This window comes from Ambystoma mexicanum, chromosome 13, assembly GCF_040938575.1.
Source record: "Ambystoma mexicanum isolate Mex_15411 chromosome 13, UKY_AmexF1_1, whole genome shotgun sequence".
In the NCBI taxonomy this organism is placed as follows: domain Eukaryota; kingdom Metazoa; phylum Chordata; class Amphibia; order Caudata; family Ambystomatidae; genus Ambystoma; species Ambystoma mexicanum.
Genome location: NC_090938.1, coordinates 761,555,489 through 761,575,959, shown reverse-complemented (window position 1 = coordinate 761,575,959; position 20,471 = coordinate 761,555,489). Strand labels below are relative to the sequence as shown.

General features: G+C 42.2%; 1 long non-coding RNA gene across 3 annotated transcripts in view; it reads left to right on the top strand.

Moving 5' to 3' along the window:
* The window catches only part of LOC138521917 (uncharacterized), a 95,648-nt gene extending 77,330 nt beyond the window's left edge, over positions 1 to 18,318 (top strand). For 2 of the 3 annotated variants that reach the window (XR_011283171.1, XR_011283172.1), the window contains exon 4: positions 16,350 to 18,318. This is a non-coding gene — a long non-coding RNA (uncharacterized lncRNA). Of the gene's footprint in view, positions 1 to 7,155; positions 7,875 to 16,349 lie in introns of those variants that run through there. The other variant, XR_011283173.1, reaches the window with a different exon arrangement.
* The last annotated feature ends 2,153 nt before the right edge of the window (positions 18,319 to 20,471 follow it).

Here is a 20,471-nt window from a genome sequence, read left to right as displayed (position 1 = left end):
CTCGTCGGGGGTTCCCCCTGCCACCATGGCCCAGGTGGCGGGTGGACCACTGGCTGAAGGCATTGACCAAACATGCTGTATTAAAGCTAGGCCCTGGAAACCATTTTGTGAAATCAAAATGGTTTGAGCCCTGTGCACCACAGCGCGGCCCCCACCCTTGGAGAGTCTCACTTGTCCCTGCGGCCGCAGCTCCCTGGCAGATCCGCTGAGAGCCCGTTCCCACGAACAGACGGACATGAGCTAGCGCTAGATGCAAACACTGTAACATTCACCTTCCGCAGTGTATCACTGTTCTCAGTATGACCCGGCCAGCAGGGCCGGGGTGGAAAAGAACTGTAAAATGGTCCCCCGACAAAAGCAGAGTCCCCGAATACTAATGAGCAAACTACCTGTGATGAAACTCTTCTCTCCATGACCTTTTTGACTAAAACATGTAACCTCCATGAAGATGGCAGAATGTGTGTTTATATGGCATTCTGGTTGAAGTACCCACACCCCCGTAGCTATGCGCAAATGGTAAAAGTGTCCCGGGGTTTTCATGTTATATGTTTCGCCGAGAAGAATGCACCCCAAGGTCCCTTGCCATAACTGAACTAATGCTGCTAGAGTGCAAAGGAAGACAAATTCAACCCCATTGGGAGCTCATGTAAATGGTGCACGAAAATGCACAATATGTATGTCCAAGCTCACCATGTGTCACTGCCATCAGCCTCATTGACCAGTTGTTCCTGCATGCTCCACCAACCTTACTACTACCTCGCTTACCGTGCATGTATAGAAATGTAACAAAATGTTGTGGTTGTTAAATACTTAACATATAGTTATCAATTGCAAAATGGGTATAGGTAACGCATTTGAAAAGGCCATGTAAAGGCACTAACAATGTAGAAAACATAAGCTTTGAAAAGACTCAATGAGTATTGTACATTATATGAATGTTTATGCCTCTTCCACACAATCTGCAACGCACGAGGAAAATACCATTGTGGGCATATCCAAGGCCATTCCCCCTTCCTCCCCATTGAAGCCTGCCAGACGGAAAGCAGAGGCCTGTGCTGCTCTGCTTCACCTCCCCCAATTCGGCTGAAGCCGCTTCAAACATTCACGTTCCCCCGCAGCTCCCAGGGCCGCAGCCAGCCATCTGAATTATTTACAACCCAGCAGTAAACCCCGGCCATAAATGCAGGCCCGAAGGCGCCCTTTCTTAGGCTCCATGACCCACCAGCTCACCCCAGGTTAATGGCCCCTGTAAAATTAGGACACCCAATATTATAGCAACACTGTAGGAACACATTCATAATGACTTCTAACGGGACATGATAACTTGGACAGCTCGTCCCTTGTCCTGAGACCCAACCTCGCGACCTATGATACCCGGTCAACAGGACGATGGTAACCATGTATTGATGTATCACCAAAAGACCCCACTCTAGGTGCATTCCTCCTGTGTTGCATTAACCTGTAGAATAACCTATTGGAAGATTTACCGGGGAAGATAATATTGCAATGTTGAATGAATGCGGTGTGCGTGGCCTTAGGGCAGAAAGCCAAGAAAGACGTTCATCACTGACACTGGTCACGGCTGCCACAACAACACTGCCCGGATGAGCCCAGCTGACCTGCCCGGCCCGGCCCATGTGGGTTACCAGTGAAGTCCACCAACCACCGCAAACCACATCACAGCTGCACCTATAGTTGTTCGTCGCCACCCAATCCCCACAAACTTGTGCTCCCTATAGTGTGTGGGTTCTTATGATGCATGTTGTAAATATATATGCCTGTCTTTGCTATTGTCAGACAGAGCGCTCTCGGAGTTTGCAGAGTCCTTTGCATGCCCTATTCTGACTTATATAAACTCCCATTAAGCTCACCCGCACTTTGTCTTAGCCTTATTCCCATCTTGGGAGAGTCCATTATTGTCTCTCATTGTGGGGAGGATCGTGCTATCTGGGGACGCTCGCCTTCACCCTTTTGAAAAATATGACTTATGTCGCTCCAGTATCCTAAATATTTTTGGGGATGTGTGCGCATTAGAAGATCTAACCTCTAGTGATTTTGACCAAGTCGAATTTCTGTGTGATGAAAATCTGTCTATAGTAAAGCTCTGGATCAAATCAGGATTAGTGCTTAATACAATATGGAAGGCAAAGATGGAATTATTCCGGATGGGTTTCCTTATAGCACAAGACCCAGAACGAATGTGTCAGTAGCGTTCTTGCCCTCGTAGTGTAGCCAAGGAATTCTTCTCGCCAATCTACCGAACTAGTTGATACAATGAACAACCAGAACAATTGATTGGCGGAAAGATGGAATGCCAACGATGAACCCAGAACCGCAATGGACAGGATACTGGGACGAGACGTCTTCTCACGGTGTACAGGCAAGACCCCCAGACAACTGCAAGAAGAGCAAAAATCACAATGGTGCAATTCGATGCAGTAATTCAAACATCAAGAGAGAAACCAAACACTAACCTGTGCAGTTCTTCGGAGTTTCCGAAAATACCCAGAAAGGAGAAGAAGTAATGTGGATGTGTTCGTGGCAAACCAAAATTCGAAATGTCATGGAGTCAACCAGATAGTGAAGGCAAAACAGGAAACAGGAGGTGAACACCTAACCCGACGGCACGAGGACGCCTAAAGGTACATTAAGGCAGTCTCTAGTCCGTGTACCAGTGGTGCAAAGTTCCAATGCAGGAGTAGGAACCGCAAGCGGGAAACAGTACAAAAACTGGCTGGCAAAGCAAGGCAGGTCCGGTGGCGGTCTGAGGTCAAAGAACAAGGCTGGCAGCAAAAGTACAAAGGAGTAATCAAGGTAGGTTCGGTGGCGGTCCGAGGTCGAAGAGCAAGCCTGGCAGCAAAAGTACAAAGGAGTAAGCAAGGCAGGTCCAATGGCGGTCCGAGGTCGAAGAGTTGGGCTGGCAGCAAAAGTACAAAGGAGTAAGCAAGGCAGGTCCGGTGGCGGTCCGAGGTCGAAGAACACAGGGAAAACAAGGCAGAGAAAACAAGGAAAGAACCTGGATACGAGGATAGCAAGCCGCTAGAATACAGTATTCAGAAGCGCCGGCATAACGTACAGGTGTGGCTTAAATAGGGAATCACATGAGCACAATACGTCGTTCAGCGTGCACGGTAAAACCTGAATGCCGTGAGAGGATGCCATCGTCTCCATGCCAACCTCCAAGCTCCCGGCAGACGAGGTCTTAAAGGAGCAGTAGCCACCGTTCTTTGGCAAGTATGAGATCCATAAGTATTACGTCTCGTGGAAGCCGTGGAAGCCGGTTAATTGCGGCGTCCTAACACCGATGAGTTCTGCCAATACTTGACAGAATGGTCCAAGAAACAGAGGTAATAAAAACAGCCATAGAGCAAGCCAGTACTGACAAACAGTCCAAACAAGTTTGCCAATGTCCATACTGTGACAAAGCAATCAAATCCCAGCGAGACAATGATATTAGGAGGCAAGCATAACCCCTAACTGAGGAAAATAGAAAATAACTCTTCTTGACAAGTTGTAATACAAGGGTTTTTTCCCACTTGCAATGGGTGAAAGATAATGAACTAAATAATTTTGATATAGTCGCACTGCAAGAAACTTGGATGCTGAATGCACCTGTATGGGATGATCATGACCTTATATTGTTACCAGCTGTGCCGGCAATGAAGGGGAGGCCAACCTTGGGTTTGTTGATAGCTGTAAAATCAAGTAAGGGCTTGAAAATCATCCCATGGGCATCGCCAAATAATTTTGTACAACTTGTCAGGAACATCTATGCAAATCAAACTCTGGCTCTAATTAATTTATACTGAAATCCTGCAGGGATTGCAGATGACGCCTTTTATAGTGACTTGTCCAGTCTTTTGGAATTAATAGCCAAGGCTAATAATATATCAGCAACGCTGTTGGTAGGCGATTTAAATCTCAATTGTGTTGACCGGAAAAAAGGAAAGCTAACCCAGGATATACTGAAGTGGATTAGTCTAATGGAGGATACAAACCTAAGAATGGCTCAATCCAAGGAAACATTCCATCTCGTCATAACTGGGAGAGAGGTGGGTCTAAGTCAACCATTGACTCTATCTATATGAGCGCGACCATATTTTTAAGTGCAACAAAATTTGAAGTGGTTCAGCAAACAGCCAGTGATCACCATCTACTTACTCTATATTGTATATTGGGCCACTATAGACCAGCAAAATACTAAGGAACAAGTTTGGTCTCGGCAGACTTTAGTTATCAACAACGTTAGAACATGCTTTAGATGGTCAAATGGTAATTTAGCAACATTGAATAACTCCCTCATGAAACATCAATTGTCAAGCAATTTTGACTCATATGTAGATATCTTGGACACATTTAAAAACATTCAGATTGATAACAGTAAACAGGGTAATAAACACATCCATGGGTTTGATCTTCTCCTCCAGCAGACGAAAGCAGCCCATAGAGGAGAAACTAGAATGCTACGCAAATTGCCTGCTGAAGAACGAGACAAAGCCATTAGATCTGCAACTGTAAGTACCGTAACTGGACACGTGCAAGAAAAGCTAAGTTGTTTCAAGCAGATAGTGAATTATTCATGTCTGCCTGTCTTAACAAAAACCCGGCACAAGTGTGGGACTTGCTGAATAAATGTATGTCAAAGAGCCAGGTGGGTCACCAACTAAATGGGGTAACAGAAGCACAATGGCTGGCACACTTTACACGATTATATGCTGATGAGCGATTTATACAATACAAATATACAAATAAAACAGCCTCATGCTGTCATCTAGAATGCTCAGAGGAAATTTTTGAGGAATTCATACATAAATCGTCATCGTCGCGAGCAGCAGGTCCTGAGGGCTGAATAATCAAATGTTCAAACAGAACCTGAGACAGTGGACAACCTTTCTTATTAATACGTTTCAACACATCCTGTACACTCGCAACCTTCCGAGGTCGTGGCGCTCTTCGCTGATCGTTCCGATCTTTGAAAAGGGCAGCCGCGGTGAGGCTACGAGCTATTGTCCTATTGCATTGCTCGATGCTCCGGGAAAACTTTTTTCACGGTTAGTATTAAGAGACTTCAATCTATGGACTCTCAAAGCGAAGCAACAAGACCCAAACCAGATTGGGTTTGTGGCGGGTATGGGCAACACCGTAAATCTTCTCACACTTAATGCCCTTAAAGGCCAGACTCATGCAACAAAACAGCCAATGTACTTCACTTTTGTTGACCTGCATTCAGCTTTTGATTCAGTGTCTAGGATAAAGCTTATGACAAAACTAATAGAGGCGGGGTATCCAGCATCCTTATGTGACATCATATATGCTCTGCACTCAGACACTTCTGTCCAGATAAGGTTATCAATCATGGGTTTACTGTCATCCGCTATTGCCACAGCAAGAGGGCTGAAGCAAGGATGTATCCTAGCTTCAGCCCTCTTCAACTTTTTCATTCATGATATCAAAACAGTGGTTGTGGGGGTGAGGGCAGACTCTCCAAGAATGAATGGCATTGAAATTAAAGCTCTGTGGTATGCAGTTGATTTAGTGCTGGTCTCCAAAACGCCCATCGGCTACAAAACTTGCTAACAGCATTGTGTGCCTATTTTAATCAAAATGAATTGGTTGTCAATTTGAAAAAAACTCAAATTGTGCTTTTTGTCTCGGGAAATTCACATAGAAACAGGATGGGTTGGAAAATTGAGAACGCAATCGTAGAAGTTGTGCCTAACTATATATACTTGGGTCTGATATTTGATGGATTACCATCTGCTAATTCTCAATTGAAAATAATTGAACATAAGTTATCCACAGCCATATAGCAGACAATACTGATTCTCTATAAATATGGTACATTTTCAATCAAATCTGCAATAATGTATTGGATCCAAAATGTAACCACGATTTTATATGGATTGGAAACTAAAAAATCATCCGACTTACTTATCTTAATAAGTTGGAGGCACAATTCTGGCGATTAGAGGTACACCAAGTCCATGGCTCCGATATGAGCTGGGGCTGACGTCTCTAGCGGCCATGTATAATTGGCGTATGTGTGCCCTGTTTCAAAAATGCTTACTTTCTGTTAAGAATGGTTCTACTTTAGCGATCATGTGAACTTATATGTTGTCTTCCCATAATTAATTTGTGCAAAATTTGACCAAATATGTGTTTAAACTTATGGCCAATGCTGATATAACAGTTGATGTTCTTGTTGCGAATCCAGACAGAGCTCGGGTAAAAATATATATGATGGACTGGATAGAGACACGAGCAATATGTCTTAAATATAAATACTTTAATACTCTGGTTCGGACCAAAATAATTTAGGGATATAGAATCCTATCTATGTAGAGCCCCAACTCCACTGAAGAGAAGTGCAATATTATGATTGCGCCAGGGACGTCAATTCACCAAAATGCCAGGGGTAGCAGAAGTAACATCACATGACCCTTGACCCCCTGATGACATCACAGGAAGTGATGTCATTTGACCCCACCCCAAAGTGATATCGCGGGAAGCGATGGACCCCACCCATTGACAAAACAGGAAGTGGCATCACATAGCATTGTACACTACGAAACATATGGTTACAATATCACTATAATGTGATGTACATTTCATACCTGAATGGATCGCCATATGTATCGTTAAGATCAGTGTGTATAGGCCCATATTACCAAATGACTGTGATTGCAAGCAGACGTCCATGACCAAATAATAATGATGTGTTATTATATAGCATTTAAGCTTAAGCACTTTACATAGAAGAAATATACACCCAATATCACCCAACCTGTGTTGGTACTTATTTCTCGACCTTAGAAGGATGAAATGCTGAGTTGAGGCGTTTGAGAACAGACTAAATCAGTAACTCACCCCCTGAAGTGTGCCTGAAATAAACCTTTATTGAGTCTAGCAATTATTGTATAGAATCCCAGAAAGACACATTTTTTGGCATTCCTATTCTTTCTTATTTAGGCTCAGTGCTGAAAGTGTTAGACTTGTGGCCCTCATGTTCTTATGTTTCTTCTTTTTTTAAGGGGCCTGAACAAGAAAGCTAGCCACTCCAGAATTCAAGAGCCACATGGTGCTGGCCACAGCCCAGGAGCTTGCATTGTAAAAAAAAAAAAAAAAATAATAATAATATTTTTCTTTTTTTTACAGGTCGCAAGGGAGACCACAGAGGTTGCAAGGGAGACCTCAGAGGTCGCACTTGCGACCTCTGGCGACCATCAAATGATGTCCCTGGATTGCACCTAAACTTATGGCCAACTTGTGACGTACAGGCTCGAAGAAAACTTATGAAATCTGAAGACAATTATTGTCATTTCTGTGGTGATCTACAAACCAAGGAGACTTTTGAACATTTGATTGTAGAATGCCAGTCACTTATGGAGATAAGACAAACATGTTTTATTAAACACATGGCCTATTTTACCAATATGAATCCTGAAAACAGATGGTTAGCGATTGTGGCTACGAAAATTATGAGTATTCGAATAGCGACAGTGAACTTTTTGAATGCATTGAAGCTGGTAGAATAGATCGAATCTGTAAATGGTTAATCTAAGAGCACAGAGAAATAGATTATACTCTAAGAGTTTAGAAGCGGTAATTATGAGAGCAAAAGGAAGCAGATGATAGTTTACGATTTTGAGCACACTAGAACTATAAGCATTGATTATGTAATGCGATTCGAGACAAATTGTGACATACATTGGTACTTTTATGTCCAGATAGGCATAACTAAGTCTACTTTTTCCCCTAATTTATTAGAATTGTAATGTAAGTAGAAATTTGGTGATGCCTGTTTGATTTGATTTTATTTCTTTTCTAATTGGTTCTCTGATCACTTGTTTGTATTTGTACTCAAGTGAGTTGTTTTAATATGTAATATTAATTTTACTGTATGAATTGTTTTCTTTTCTGTTATTGTCATATTAATGATTGAAAAAGTTGACTAAACTCAGCTAACTCAATAAAAAAAGTGTTTTTGAAAATATACCACAATTTGTGGATAGTGAGTGGGACACAGAATGAGTTTTATTTGGAAAATGACATTATGCACATAATGTGTATGGTGTTGGATTTCCTTAACCAAAAAGTGTGGTCCCGACTAGGAGGACCTGCACCTGAATTTGAAGACAAAAGAAAAGCGTATCATTGTGCGCAATTGGTGCCATATACAATTGATTACAAGTGAAAAAGAAAGTTACCATTCCTGCATTCACCAGACAAGTCACTATAACACTAAAACATAGAAATGGGCAGCAAATGAAGGATTCTGATGCATGTCTGTGCTTAAATTAATCCATGAAGCAGCAAGGTCTGGAATGTGAATATACACCATTGGTGGAGATTGGGGATGGGCCCATAAAAATCATGGTAGATAATAAAGGGTGTCAAGATATTTATTTGGAAGAGAATTCCATGTTAGGAATGGCAATACAAAAATCACATTCCACTGCAGATTTTAACAACACAGTGATTGGGAACATCCCTGAGAAATATGTGAACGCACAGGGTGAATTGCCGGAGTCTCTGGATTCCCAACCCAAAGGGATGTTTAAAATTCAATCTGTGTATCCTTATGATTCCAATGAAACAGTGTGCTGCCACTAAGTGAATTATATATTATTTCATTTAAGTGAAAATGAAACAGAAAGTCAGCCTGTTGAAATGGAGGTTGATGTTCCAAAATATCTAAAAGTGGCAACTCTGCAAAGAGATACAGCCACACAGTTTTAAGAAAGCACAGAGGTTCCTCCATTGGAGAGGACAGGAGTAAATTGAGAAAAATATTTATGAAATTTAAGGAGGTTTTTGCTAAGGATGCATATGATTGTGGCCGAACTGATTTGCTTGTTGCCACATTATCAGAGGGATATGGTAGAAATACGGTATTTTTGTGCCAATATCAGTTGCCACTGGCATGCTTGGAGTCACTGGCAGAGATAATTAAGAGTTTAGAATCCAGAGGAATTATCAGACCCATTCATAGTACCTCAAACACTCCCATTTTGGGGGTATTAAAACGAAATGGTCAATGGAATTTGTGTGTGGACTTGAGAAAATTAAATAAAAGGGTACCAATGTCTAGATGGCCTTTTATTGATCAAGGCCTCAATCAGGTGCATGGGTCAAAGGTGTTTACCACGTTAGATCTTACATCTGGGTACTGGTGTGTGCCATTGGCTGAAGCCATTCAACATTTGTTCGCATTTTCATTTGATAAAACGCAATACGCTTGGTCCAGAACACCATTTGGGTATGTTAATAGTAGAACAGAATTTGGCATATTTTTGAGAAAAACACTTCCAGATGCGGCAGAAAGGGGAACTATAGTATATGTAGATGCTGTTCTAATTAAAAATGAAAGTCTGAAAAGTCATCTTGATGAGATTAGACATGTGGTTGGCCAATTGCAGAAGGCAGGTGCCAAAGTATCCTTGCAGAAGGCCCAATGGTGCAAAATGAAAGTGCATTTCATGGGCAGCGAAGTGACTGAACATGGGTTAAATCCACAAAAGAAAAAGGTGGAAGCAATACAGAAATTGAAAAAATCCTACTAATATGAAAGGTCTTAAAAGTTTACTAGGGATGACAGGATATAACAGGAAGTTTATTGAAAATTATGGCGAAATCACTCAACCTTTGACTAAATTATTGAAGCAGAATGTACCCTGGGGATGGGAAAAAGAGCAATTGGAGGAAGTAATTAAATTGAAAGAATGTCTCATGAAGGCGCCATTCTTACCCTATCCCATAAATAATAAAGATTTCTTTGTAGAAATAGGCTTCGCTGAACAGTGTATGTCAGCTGTGTTGTCTCAATAGCATGATTCGAATCATAAAACTATTGCCTATGCGAGCAAGGCGTTATTTCAGGTTGAAACTAAATTCAGTGAATGTGAAAAGGCTCTCCTGAACACTCTCTGGGCGTTACAACATTTTTGTCCCATTATTCAGGGAGAGAAAGTAATTATTGAAACAAGTCACCAACCGTTGACATTTTTACAAAGTAAAAGGATTAGATCAGGCAACCTAGCGCAGTCCAGAATCACTTCCCGGACATTGGCATTGCAGGGATTTCCTGTAGAAGTAAGATATGGACAGAACAAAAAGAGCCCAATTGCTCAAGGGATAGCAGATCTGCATGATTGTGCAGCTGAAAGTCATTTTGGTGAAGTAGAAATAGAACCCAGTTTAAATGAATTTGAACAATCACCACACACAGCTTTTAATGATAATACGTGCAAAGATTTGCCAACTGTGTATGTAGATGGGAGGGCTTATCATAAAGAAAATGATAGTGATAAACAACTTGTGGCAGGGATAGGAAATGTCTGGATAAACTGTAAAGGCATTCCTAGTATAGGGTTGAGAATTGGAGCCAGGAGTAGCCAAATAGCAGAGTTAGCTGCCATTTATAAGAAAATTGCTACTGCAGTTGAAAACAAATTCAAAGAAATTGTCATAGTAACTGATTCTGATTATGCCAGAAACAGCTTTGTAGAGTATTTACCTGACTGGAAGGCAAAGGGGATGCTCACATATAACAAAAAAAAAACTCAAACATGGGAAAGTGATCCAAGCTATAGATAAATTAGTGTCAGAGAATGGTTTAATAATACACTGGAGGAAAATTCATGGGCATTTAAAGACACCGGGAGAGGATAAGGAGGGAAATGACAAAGCAGATCAATTAGCCAAAATTGGGGCTGTCATGGAAGAATTATTGCCCGTTGAACATCTAATTGGTGAAATACAGGTAGATGCAGTTACAAGCTCCAAATCTCCAAAAGAAGTTGAGCAACCTGTAGTTTGTTTGTTTTGTTTGTTTATTGCATTTATAAGGCGCACCAGACCCAGGAGTAGCAGGGCACAAACAGATATGCAAAGCTTACATATGTTACAAATATACAGGGCAAATAAGATATGTCAACATTACATTTGAAATGATACAATATAATACAATATACAAGACTTAAGTTGCACGTAGGGGCGGAACAATATACATCTAGGTAATTGGAGCTATACACAATTTAATCAAACAGTAGGTAGGCGCCACCGTACCATAGTTTCAGGGCGGACTAATTCTCAGTCAGGTTGAGGTGAATGATGAGGTTCTTTCTTAAGCAAGAGTAGGGGAGGTCAGCTCTCAGCTGATGTGGCAGGGAATTCCAAAGTTTAGCGGCCTTCACAGGGAAGCTGGTGCCGCCAATCTCAGACAATTTGAATCTGGGTACTACCAGACAATTAGTATTAATGGTTCTGGACGGTCTACTGGAAATTCTTCTGGATATTCTGTCAGTGAGGTAGCTTGGTGCCACGTTGTGTAGCACTTTATGTGTCAGAGAGGCGATTTTTAGTTGTATTTTATTGTGGGTCGATAACCATTTATGATGACGTCTGATGGCTGAGATATGTACTCTTTTGTTGATGCCTAGTGCCGCTCTAATGGCATTATTTAGTAATATTTGGAGTTTTTGGATAATGGTTTTATTGACACTGCTGTAGAGGGTGTTGCAGTAATCTAATCTTGATAGAATTAATGCTCTGGCCAGTATAAGGCAACTGTCGTTGGAAAGGAAGGGCCTGCCTGCTCTGATCAGTTTACAGCTATAGGCCGTGGAAGAGGCCAGAGAATTTAATTGTTTGGTAAAGGACATTGTTGCATTCAGGTAGAAACCAAGAGTTTTTACCTCCTTGGAGACGATGGTATTATTACCGTCAATGATGAAGGAGGCATATTCATGCCCTAGTTTGGAGATGTTGGTTAGGGAGCCGAGGATTATCAGCTCTGTCTTGTCATCATTCAGGCAGAGGCCGTAAGTGGCCATCCATGCCTGAATGATGAGATAAATTCTATTCACCAACGCCAGGTCCTTGCCATGATCCCCAGAAAGCAGGAGGAGAATCTGAGTGTCATCTGCGTAGTTAGTGTAGGTGACACCCAGAAGGTCCAGATTATCGAACAGTGGCTTGGTGAATATATTGTAGAGAGTGGGGGACACACACGAACCCTGAGGGACTCCACACATGATAGGGGTAGGGTCTGCTGCTGCAGAAGGAGAAAATACTCTGCTGGTTCTGTCACTCAAGAAGGATTCTATCCATTTAACAGCGCCTCTGGAAAAGTGGGCTGCTGTATCAAGGTGCCTGTAGAGGACCTTATGACCGACCAGGTCGAATGCAGCTGAAAGATCGAGTAGCAGTAATAATGCAGTTTTCCCTCGGTCTCTCAGCTCATCGATCTGTGTCTTCAGGTCTATCAGTGCAGTTTCCGTCCTGTGTAATGGTCAGAATCCTGATTGACGGGCCCCTAGGAGTTTGTGTTGTTCGAGGTATTTTTGGATCTGTAAATAAGCAATTTTATCCAGGATTTTAAGAAGAAATGGTACTGTTGTGATGGGGCGGTAATTGGTGGTGATAAGTGGGTGTAAGGTTTGCTTCTTGAGAAGCGGAAGTACCCAAGATTGTTTCAAATTAGCTGGGACAGTGCCGGAGGCAAAGGAGGCGTTGATCAGTTTGGAAATGAAAGGGGAGAGGTCTCTCGCAGCCTCTTTTATGATATGCGCTGGACAGATATCACCTTTACAGTTAGATGGTTTGAGAGAGAGGATAGTTTTTTCCACCTCGAGGATAGTCATTTTGGTGAAGTGAAATGTGATATTTGGATCGGAGATATTAGCATTATGTATGGGGTGGTGGTTAGTAGGTTGGGATAAGTTCAGAGAATCTTTTTTGTTTTTTATTTTAGTTTGGAGGGTGTTGATTTTATTGGTTAGTGCTAGTTGTATCTCTGAACACCAGTTCTCGTCTTTAAGGCAGATATCAGGGGGAGAGATAGGGGACTGTAACTTTTTTAGGATTGAGAATAATTCTTTCATGCTGGAGTTAGACTTAGCTATCCGTTCATTGTAGGAGTTTCTTTTAGCCTGGCAGATTTCTTTTTTTTATAATGTGAAGCAGTGGACGCTAGCTTCTTTTTATTTTCATGGGAGGGCGAAAGGCGCCAATCAGTTTCACATTTTCTTTTTAAAAGTCGCAAATCTTTTAATTGAGGAGTAAACTACTTGTTGAGATGTAGTTTAGGTTTACTAGCTCTCAGTTTGAGAGGGGCGACTTTGTCCAAGGTAGAGAGCATGATCTTATTATATTAATGCACCAACGTACTTGGGTCTAGGCTGTCTGCCAGATAATTCAGGGAGGGTAGAATATTAGGGATTACACTGTCCACTGTTATATTCTTTTTTGGCCTTGTTAGACAAGGTGCCGCTAATTAGGGAGCCAAGAGTTTTTGTCTAGTAGTGGAAAGTGTCATGGACACAAGGAAATGGTCTGTCCAAGATAGGGGAGAGATAGAGGTAACAGTAGCTGTACAACTGAGGTCGGCTACGCAGTCCAGGGTTCTACCCTTAATGTGGGTGGGAGCGTTCACCTTTTGGGTTAATCCTAGTGCATTAAGGGAGTTTACTATTTGCACGGCATGAATGTCAGAAGGATCATTCAGGCCTAGGTTAGAGTCACCAAGCAAGAGTACTTGGGAGGTGGGTTTGAGATTACAAGCAATTAGGTTGTGCAGATCCTCTTCAAAGGTGCCAGTGGGACCAGGGGGTCTGTAAACTATATGCACGGTAAGGGATTGGGAGTTCTTTAGTGGTAGCTTGACCGAGAGGGATTCGCATGATTGCAGGTCGTGTGGGGCTACTAGTCTCAGCGATAAACTCTCTCTAGATATGATCGCAATTCCGCCGCCTCGGGAGCCATCTCTATCTTGTCTGAGAATAGTGTATCCTTCTGGGATGGCTAGCGTAAGTGCAGGTCCAGCGGCCTTGTGTAACCATGATTCGGTTATCGCTAGGAAGTCTAGGCTGTCTTCTGTGATTAGGTCGGCTATGTCGATAGCATGGGCCACCAATGACCTACCATTGAGGAGAGCTCCTTTTAAAGGTAGGTTATCTATTTTAGTTGTAGTTGTGCATGTAGTGGGGATATTTGGGGCTAATGCCTTGGAGATGAGTGTGGGAGTCTGAGGATCCGAGATGCTACAGGTGGGAAGAGTAGTGGGCCATTTGGTGCTAGTGGATGTCATGATGTGGTGACAATTAGTTTTCTTATTGGAAGGTGGTAGCGATCTGGTAAGCAGCTCATAGTTTTTAGGGAGTCTGCTACGTAATTTAAGATTTCTGATGTGCGTAGTACAGGGGATCATGGAATATTTTCCTGTAATCTGGTAGTTGGGATGGGCAGGAATACTAGGCTTAAGTGTCATGATGGTAGAGGTGCAAGTGTGTAGTTTCTTCTCAGCAAGAAAGGTAGCGTTGATGTAGGCTACTAAGCTAATGAGCAGCGGAAGGATGATAGGTCTCATAAGGATATAGAGGGTGCGGCGGCCTGTAGTGCAATGGAGTTATGATAGACCAGATCAGGATCTGATTAAGGTACAAAAAGAGGACCTAGTGTTGGGTGTTTTTTATAATCATTTGATAGACCCCAAACAAAATCCCTTAGCTGAGAACGATTGCAAAGGAAAGGAGGAGCTGAGAGAGTTGATAAAGAATAAAAAAATAATTTAATTACTGGATGGTCTGATGATTAGAGAGTCTGTGACAGGTCAGATACAGTGGGTGGTGCCTGTTTCATTCAGAGGGCTAAAATGTTACACCATGCACATGCCACAATAACTGCAGGACACAGGGGTTCACAAAAAACTTTAGAAATATTGAAGGACTATGCTTACTGGCCACATATGTCCCAGGATGTGGAAATATATACCAGGGGGTGTCTGGTATGTGCACAATTTAAACCTGCTCACCAATGCATAGAGCTCCATTGATGAAAAGAGATTTAACCCTTTCATGGTCAGATTTGCAAATCGACTATGTTGGGCCTGTAAAAAGATCACCCAGAGGAAATAGATATTTATTAACGGCGGTATGTCTAATGTCAAAGTGGGTGGAGTGTATTCCTGCCCCAGACTGTAGTGCACAAACCGCAGCCACATTGTTGGTAAATCACATATTTTCAAGGTTCGGGTTACCCCAGAGGATAGAATCAGACAGGAAAAGTCACTCTACTAGTGCATTGATGAGCAAGGTGTGGCAGATATTGGGAATAAAGAGGAAATTGCATATAGCCTATAGGCCAGCTTCTTCTGGAAATGTAGAGAGAAGCAACAGATCTATAGTGGAGATATTAAAAAAGTTTGTAGCAGAGGCAGGCTCCAGTTGGGATCTACGGTTACCTTTAGTATTAATGGCCATTAGGTCGACTACCGCCAAAGCAACAGGCATCAGCCCTCATGAAGTATTGACAGGAAGAAACATGGTGCTGCCACAACATTTATTGTACAGGACACACAAGCAAACACTTGTGAGTGCATCCACAGTTCACGAATATGTGGAAGAATTGAGGAAGCACTTACACCATGCATTTGCATTTGCACAACGAAATCTAGAAAGAGCTGCTGAAAGTGCAAATACCTATTATGATACAAAGACATCTGTGAAAGAATATAAAATAGGTGATCAGGTATATAAATATCATTTTGGAAGGAATAGACATAAAAATTCAAAGTATATCACGGCTTGGCAAGGTCTGTTTGAGATTGTAGGTAAAATATCCCCTGTTGTATATAATATAATGTGAAAGAAGGGTGAGATGGTGACAGAGCAATTTGTTCATGCCAACCAAATTAAGCCCTGCCACCCAAAGCATGAGATCAAGAGACTTGAGCAGATGGAGACCAGTTAAATGTACTGATTGTGATGAAAATAAAGCTGACAGTAAGGAATAGTGATAAAAGCACAGTAAGTTTAACTGACGGCGGATACATTGAAGAGTGACTGTTTCATGAGGCATATAACTCAATGACATGGTAGCAGGTACAAGGTGGTATATATTTCACTCCATGAATGATCAAAAATATGGTCTGGTGAGTAAGCAAAAGCAATCAAAAATGCCACATCTAGCTTTTATGAATGGTGCAATGTTTTCATAAAAGGCACTGAATCAGACTAAGCTATTCTAATATTGTGGGGTAAGAATTTTCTGCAGTGGTCTCAAATAGACAAAGAAACATGATGAAAAAGGTATAGAGATATAAAATATTATAGAAGGGTATAGTTAGTTGGGAATTACTGTGATGCAAAGTGTAAAATATTGTTTGTTTCTCTATAATATGTGTTTAATTGCAGGTGTTCAAAAGTGGCAAGTCCAGGGAGCTATGGTGTTAGTAAACGTTTCCTTTCCAGCCTTATAGTGAAAAAGGGATAGACAATTGTTTTATGCTATGTACTTAATCTGTCTCTTTTCTATTCACTTTAAAAATCACTAATCAATTGTCCTTGCAGGGCTGGTTCAATGGATTGGAGTTCACGGGAGGAGGCCCCGGGAAGCCCCCCGACCGAAGAATGGGGGTGAAGATAACGAACCCGAGGTGCCAAAGGAGATGACCATAAGAGATGACTTCGGAGAAGGGAAATAAATGGAGTGTCACATCAGAGGAATCAGAGAAATTTCGCTGACGATGTTGTTATGCGGGAAACTGGTGCAAAGACTGATGGATAGGACATCCGGAGGCATGGTCATGAGGATCCTGGGTATCAAAAAGTGAACATGATTGGTTCTCATTTGCATGGTTCATCTTCAGTGCATTTTGTTTTCATTTATTGCTGATGGAGCATGTTGCTGTGCTATGTTTTACCAGTCTGGACTTGAACTGGGGACAATGAGAATTGTTTATTTTATTTGTATTTTATTTTGTTGTTTTATTTTATTATTTTATTTTTGTGCATACACGTTAATAAAAATGTTTACTCCATAAAATACATAGATAGAGACTATACTTCAGATCCTATAGTGATATTATGGAGGATGGACTTCCTAATGACATATATACACTATGTTATTCTGTTTTATTTTGCTTTACACTCAAGCAATTATTCATTGTGAAATATCCATATGTTCATTTTCATTACCATGGTATTTTTAACTGTTACTTATCTGATGGTTGGTATTGAACTATCCCAGAGAAATTGCTGTGCAGTTCTTCCAAATATGACTTTGCGAGCAGTCATACTTTTCTGAATAGAAGGGAATATATGTGGGTGTACATGGCAGTCATTTTAAGGGCACCCAGCAAAATGTGTGCTGATGACAGTGTTTTCAATGGAAGCAACAAAAGGTGTACAGATGACAATGTTTTCAGTAGCAGCCAGTAAAATGGGTGCTCACTTTAAAAAGCACCCAACAAAATGTGTGCAGATGCAGCCAGTAAAATGGGTGCAAAACCTTTAGTAGATCAGGGATACCGGTCAGCATTTTAGTGGGATTAGTCTAAATGCAGAGAAGAGATGGGAAATTATATGAAGCAGGTGAAATGCCACATTGGTTCATTATAACAGTGTTTAGGCCTTCCATGACCAAGCAGAATGCAGAAAAAAACTGTGAATTCAAAGTGCATTATGTATATGGATTGGGAATTCCCATCTGTGTAAATTGCATTGGGAGAATAACCCTGATAACAAACTAACTTCCCTATTAACAAAACCCCAGTAACTAATTAGTTCTCCTGATTGACATTGCAATGCAATTTCAGTAAACACGGATGCAAATTCTGTCTTAGTATTTCTCCATGGAAGAGAAATGTGCACCGGAAAAAAAAGAAAAAAAATAAGAAATGAATAGCTGCCTTCTTGTGCATTCTGAAATCTCTTTGCACAGGAAATAAATAGATACATACATGATCTCGGGTGTGATTGGACAGTGGAGTCAGAAGTATAGAAGGTGTCAGATACGTCAAGGGGGAGGCAGTGCTACTCTTGATCGACAGGCAGATTGATTAAATAGATAGTTGAACCGAAAGGCTGGGCTTTTTGCTGTTCTTTCCTGCGCCACGGCTGGGTGCTGTATTTTTTCATGCCAACTGCCGAGTGGCTGCCGTCCTATCTGCCTGGAAGCTCAAGGCCATCTCGGAAGTGCTAGGGATCATGTGGCTGGGGAAGGCTTCAGCGCAGGCAGGAGCAAGGAGGGGTTGCACTGATAAGACACAGCTATTTCAAGTCCTTGTGTAAGTATTTGTGAAATTGAGGAGAGCGTTGGGTGACTGCCAATTATCTCTGTGACTATTTAGACAAGAATAGGGCATTCTTTTCAAATAGTTAATCGTGAGTTATTTCACACACGTGGAACTAACAAAAAGAAAAGAAAACGTTTTTGCAATGCATTTGTATTTTGTTTCTCAGAGAATCGCAGCTGCGCAAGCCTGTTGGTAAGAGATTATAACTGTGTTATCAGGAAATAGAATGTTTTGTTTCTTGTTATATTGATGCATGTAAAAATAATAACTGCGATAGCAGGAGCAATGTTGGTGTTTAGTGTTTTCTTTTTCATTTCATACGTATGATGGTCAATATTTCAGTGGGGGAAAGTAAGTAGGAGGCACTCTGGTGTCTACAACACAGTGGTACATTTTTACCGCTTGAGGTAAAGCCAGAGAAAAAGGGGAAAGTATATATACACTGGTGTGTTGTATGAATGTATTCCACCCTGCATGCTAAAAGGGGGAACAGAGCCCTCCAAGGGCATAGGCCTCTGATGTAGATAAGTCATTGGCACAATATTTATGCGATAATTGACATTATTTGTGATATTACTGGCTTCTCTTATAAATGTGCTAAGCCTGGGTGGATGTTTACAGTCAGCCCAAAGTGTGTCATAGTTATAAAAGGGAGAAGGCTTGTCTTATCATATGGGGTAGTATAAACCATTTGCTCACCACTAAATTACCACCAAAATGAGGTAATGCCAATGTACTGCCCAAAATAACACAATACTAAATTACCGCCAAATTAGGTAATAGCCACAAAGACAAAACCTCTTACACTCTGACACTGGATAGGTGCTGTACTATCACAGGTAGATGAGAAAGGCAAGGAACACCTTATTGGCTTCATTAGTCACCATCTTAAGGACAGAGAGCTCAGGTGGTCCACTGTAGAGAAAGAATGTTTCACTGTCATGTGGGCCCTAAGGAAGCTGAGACTCTACCTCTATGGGACCTCACTGTGCAAACTGGTCATAAGCCCTTAAAATGGCTAATGAACATGAAGGTAGAGACTCCAAAGTTGTCCAGGTGGTCCATAAACCTGCAAGGGGTTGACTTCACCATTGAGCAAAGACCAGGTGCCCAACATAGCAATGCTGATGGGTTGTCCAGAATGTTTAGTCGACCTGAACATGAGGCTCATCCAGGGGTGGAATAATTCCCCCTGTCCTTAGGTCTGGGAGGGGCGAGTTTTAGGAAAGATTTCCCTTAGGTGCAATTTTCCCTCCATTTACGAACCCCCCAAACAAATTGCTTTTCTTTGGCTTACCTAACCTGACTTTTTCCAGTGGAGCACCACCTTCAGCTGCAATCCTCTGGGCTTTCGCTCATTTGTTATGGGGAAACAGACACGTCCTTCAGGCTGTCAGTACTGGTAAACACCGCCCACAATAACCGCATCATTCATGGGCTCCTGCATATCACGTGTGCTAGCGCCCAGGAAGAGGTTTGGGACTGTCTGGTCCCAATCCACACTACTGGTGCCAGTATGTCTGGTAGTCATGAATGACTGGAAACACTGTGAGCCACGATTTGCCACACCTAGCGTGCATGCAAGAGAGCAGACCTCCCATTGGCTATTTGAGATTTGAGCGCAAGCCGAATCTTGCATGAGAGAAGGGGCTCTGCATCCATTCCAGGTCGATCAACTGAAGTTCACACCAAACCTCATAAGGAGCCAAGTATCCTTAACGAAAGAGCACACTCAAGGAACAGCCGGTGACATGATTGGAAGGTTTGGCACCCTAACCATGCTATTGTCCTGTCGGACCCCTGCTTATGCATCGTACCAAGAAGGCCTGCAAGAGTGCATCGCCCCTTTGGAGTAGTGGGAACAACTACTCTCAGCAACTCCTACTTACCCTCACAAAGAGCCCCTTTGGAAGTGTTCCTGGGCCATCCAGTGAACTGTCCAGCTCAAACCCAGGGTATCGCACAGGAAAGCTGTGGTCCTGAGTTGAGACTCAAGACTTTGGGAATTGCTTACTTGTGGTCCTTGGCCTTCTCCCGCCATAATTCATTGACCTAACTCCTTTGAGTCACAATTTATGAGAGTGCGCCATGCCACAAGTATTTGCGGTCCTTGTGTCGCCCGCTGTGGTGACCGTCGCTGAGAGTGCCTGCAAATCTGCCCTACTGTGTCCTGAGATGTGCTGGATCAGAACTAACCTTCTCCTTTCCTTGAGAGCTGAGTAAAGGCAACTGTCCCGCCACGAACGATCATTGTGTCCCGCAGCTGCTGAGAGCCAGAGCATCCTGAAACTGCAGGGTTAACACGTACGAACAAAGTGGGCTAGACTGCTAAAGTCTGGTACGGACTGTACCGCCTGCCAAGCTACCATAGATTGGTCTGGTTTGTCTAGAAGGT